Source organism: Mandrillus leucophaeus, unplaced genomic scaffold (genome assembly GCF_000951045.1).
Source record: "Mandrillus leucophaeus isolate KB7577 unplaced genomic scaffold, Mleu.le_1.0 Scaffold104, whole genome shotgun sequence".
Classification (NCBI taxonomy): Eukaryota; Metazoa; Chordata; class Mammalia; order Primates; family Cercopithecidae; genus Mandrillus; species Mandrillus leucophaeus.
The window spans coordinates 1,384,176-1,388,134 of NW_012098543.1; the positions used below are offsets into that span (position 1 = coordinate 1,384,176).

The 3,959-nt window shown below is 48.7% G+C and overlaps 1 protein-coding gene across 1 annotated transcript in view; it reads left to right on the top strand.

Annotated features, from left to right (window-relative positions):
• The first annotated feature begins 1,180 nt into the window (after positions 1-1,180).
• Positions 1,181-3,959, top strand: part of ZNF415 (zinc finger protein 415) — a 31,086-nt gene continuing 28,307 nt past the window's right edge. The window contains exon 1 of the mRNA XM_011979750.1: positions 1,181-1,329. The gene's annotated coding sequence lies outside the window, so the exon portion shown is untranslated. The remainder of the gene's footprint in view (positions 1,330-3,959) is intronic.

Below are 3,959 nucleotides of genomic sequence, written 5' to 3' on the forward strand. Positions count from 1 at the left end.
TTATTCAGTACTGTATTAGTCCATTTTCACACTGCCATAAAGATACAGTCAGAGACTGGGTGATTTATAAACAAAAGAGGTTTAATTAACTCACAGTTCCACTTGGCTAGGGAGGCCTCAGGAAACTTACAACGATGGAGGAAGGCAAAGGGGAAGCAAGGCACGCCTTGCATGCAGCAGGAGAGAGAGCGATCAAAGGAGGAACTATCACAGATTTTTAAACCATGAGATCTGAGAACTTGCTATTATGAGAACGGCATGGGAAAGCCACCTCCATGATCCAGTCACCTCCCACCAGGTCCCTCCCTCAACAACTGAGGATTATACTTGAAGATGAGATTTGATGCGGACATCGATCCAAACCATATCAAATACCTTTTCTTTCCTTGTCTTAAGTTTTTAATTTGGTAAATACCAGTTGATTTTTTTTCTTTAATGAATCATGCTTTTGCTGCCATGGCTAAGAATTTTTGAACAAGCTCTTGATTCTTACGATTTTATTCTGCGAATATTTTTTTCTTTCAGTCTCTTACAGGATACCATTTTATGGTTTGATATTTTACATTTAGGCTATGGTCAATGTTGAGCTAATGTCTGTACGCTTGTGAAGTTTGAGTAAAGATGACTTCTTTTCTGCTATGGATATTAAGTTAGCTCCTCACCAGTTTTAAAAAATTCTTCCTTCCTTCAATTCCCTCGGTAACTTTGTGAAAAATCAGTTGGAAGTACCTGTGGAGGCTATTTTTGCACTCACTTATTGTATTGCATCAATCCATGTCTTTTATTGCCCCAATACCACACAATTTTTATTATCTTTGCTATATTGGTAGTCTTGAAATCCAGTGGAGTTATTCCAGACACTTTATTTTTGTTTTTCAATAACGTTTATGGATCCAGCCACTGCTAGTTGTGGATCCCCCACTGAAATCCCAGTTCCCGGACTGCTAAGCTGCAGGAGACTCCGTAGCAGGATTGGGTCCAACCTGCAGGCAAAATGTTTTTACCATAAACCGTTTTCAACTTGGTAAATGGAAAATATTTTGGTTTCCAACATAAGTGGCCCACACAACTCTGCTTCTTAACCTTAAAACGGCGCAGGCCCCGCCCACTGCAACCACGCCACGCCTCCAGGCTGCCTGGGCTCTTCTCTCCGCACATGCGCAGTTTCCTACAGTCCCGGAAACGGATCGTGTTGGGTGAAGGTGACGGCGCTGAGCGTGAGTGGCCCTCTGTGTAGATTAAACCTGCGCTCCCTGTTTCCCATTTCCACAGCCGATGCCCGGGGTCGCTACGGGCTTTAAAATCCCCGCACCGCGCCCTCCATCCCAGGTGAATACAGGCCTCACGGTGTGGGTCCGGAATCGCTTCCCTTTGGGTTGAAGTCGCTCTGAGGCTGCACCCTGTCCCCGGCCCTAAACCTTTTCCTGACCCCTCCTCCAACCCCGGGCTTTTTAAAGTCCTCACCCAAGAGGTGGATTCCCGTCCTGGGCGCATCCCAGCCTCGCCCTCGTCGGCCCCTGGAGCGCAGCGCCCCAGAGCCCGCGTGCTCTGCCTGGTCCTGGGATCCTGCAGACCCCACCCCTGTCCGAAGGTGCCTGCGCCCCCCACCTCCCTCCTCCTCGTGCCCTGCCCTGCTGCTCCCCAGGCCTCCCCTGAGCCCGCGTTGGGGAGGTGCTCAGGGCCTGTCCTGTGACACCCGGTGTTCTTACCTGCCCCCCTCCACTCCCTGGAAAATGCTCTCCTCCAGGTTGCAGGCATCTTACCCCAAACCCTCTTGTGAATGTGTGGGCCAAAGGGATCGGGAGAGGGACAGAGAGAGCAATAGGAAACCTGAGACAGGGGAAAGAATGAGGGAAACCAATAAACAGATGGCAAAGTAGAGGATGGTTAGAGATTTTCAAAGAGACAGTAAGAGTGAAAGAAGCAGCCAAGAAAGTTGCAAGGAGAGAAAAGTAACTAGACACATTTCGAGAAAACGCACAGTATCCAGAGAGATGAAGGACAGCAAGGTAGGGCGGGTGGCAGCAAAGGGGGAGGCTCCTCACATAGAGAGTGGGAGAGAGGAGGAGGGATTTGGAGCCAGGGCAGACAGAGCAGTGTGGTGCTGGGACAAAAAGAAGGGGCAGCCGAAGACAAGGAGAGCAGAGAGAGAACCACAGCATGGGGAGGCCTGGGATCTGGGGGTGCCAAAGAGTGGGGACAAGGGTTTGTAACAGGGAAGAGGGAATTTAACAGGGGGTGCTGAAATGGGGAGCAAAGAGCCAGAAATATGTGGAGATTGGGACGATGAAAAGATTAGGAAGAAAGAGGAGTATGAGGTGAAACAAATTGCAAGACTGGAAAGAACAGGTGGAAGAGAAGAAATAGAGGGAAGAAGGGGGAGAAACAGCAGGAGAGGAGAGGGGCTCAAAATGGGCAGAATCCTAGGGAGAAAATAAAGGGGAAGGAAAGAGCTAGAGAAAGAAGGTGAGAATGAGAGCTATGTACGGAATGAGGGAGGGAAACACACCGTAATGAGGAAACAGGAGGACCCTGGGTCCAGGTGAGTTGTGAATTGACTGGATATGTTATCTACATTTTGACCTGTTGATTTCTGTCTTTATAAGTTTAAAATACACGGATGAAGATGAGAATTGCAAAACTCCTGCCTATTAAGGCTGGTGCATTTTATAATTACGGCATCAGAAGTTAGCTTCCACTTGCAATCCCTGTTAAGGCAGAGGGAAGTGACTTGACTCATTAGTCCCACAGGTCATCCTCTTCCCCTTCCCTGGCATTGGGGCAGGGGGAGGGGCAGGGGGAGTGGGAGAGTAAAGCTGGGCAGAAAGTGACTCTGTCACTACATAGTGTCTCTTCAAAGCAGGGGTGTCCAATCTTTTGGCTTCCCTGGGCCACATTGGAAGAAGAATTATCTTGGGCCACACATAAAGTACACTGACACTGACAATAGCTGATGAGCTAAAAATAAATTAATAAATAAGTTAATTAAAAATATGCAAAAAATCTCAAAATGTTTTAAGAAAGTTTAGGAATTTGTGTTGGGCTGCATTCAAAGCCTTCCTAGGCTGCGGATTGGACAACCTTGCTCTAAAGGAACATTAAAAGTGTTGAGGCCGGGCACGGTGGTTCATGCCTATAATCCCAGCACTTTTTCAGACGGAGGCTTGCTCTGTCACCCAGGCTGGAATGCAGTGGCATGATCTTACCTCACTGCAACCTCCGCCTCCCAGGTTCAAGTGATTCTCCTGCCCCAATCTCCCGAGTAGCTGGGACTACAGGCGTGCGCCACCATGCCCGGCTAATTTGTATTTTTAGTAGAGATGGGGTCTCACCATGTTGGTCAGGCTGGCCTCAAACTCCTGACCTCATAATCCGCCCACCTCGGCCTCCCAAAGTGCTGGGATTACAGGCGTGAGCCACTGCGCCCGGCCCCAGTTTTATTTTTAAAATGATAGAGATATGGCAGGCATGGTTGCTCACGCCTATAATCCCAGCATTTTCAGAGGCTGAGACAGGACAATCACTTGAGCCCAGTTTGAGACCAGCCTAGGTAACATAGTGAGACCTTGTCTCTATAAAAAATTTAAAAATTTTAGCCAGATGTGGTGGCTTGTGCCTGTTGTCGTCCCAGCTACTCCAGAGGCTGAGGTGGGAGGATTGCTTTAGCCCAGGAGGTCAAGGCTGCACTAAGCCAGGGTTGCATCACTGCACTGTAGCCTGGCCGACAGAGCAAGATCCTGTTTAAAAACAAAAAAGGCCAGGAGCGGTGGCTCATGCCTGTAATCCCAGCACTTTGGGAGGCTGAGGCGGGTGGATCATGAGGTCAGGAGATTAAGACCATCCTGGCCAACATGGTGAAACCCCGTCTCTACTAAAAATACAAAAAATAGTTGGGCATGGTGGCACGTGCCTGTATTCCCAGCTACTCAAGAGGCTGAGGCAGGAGAATCGCTTGAACC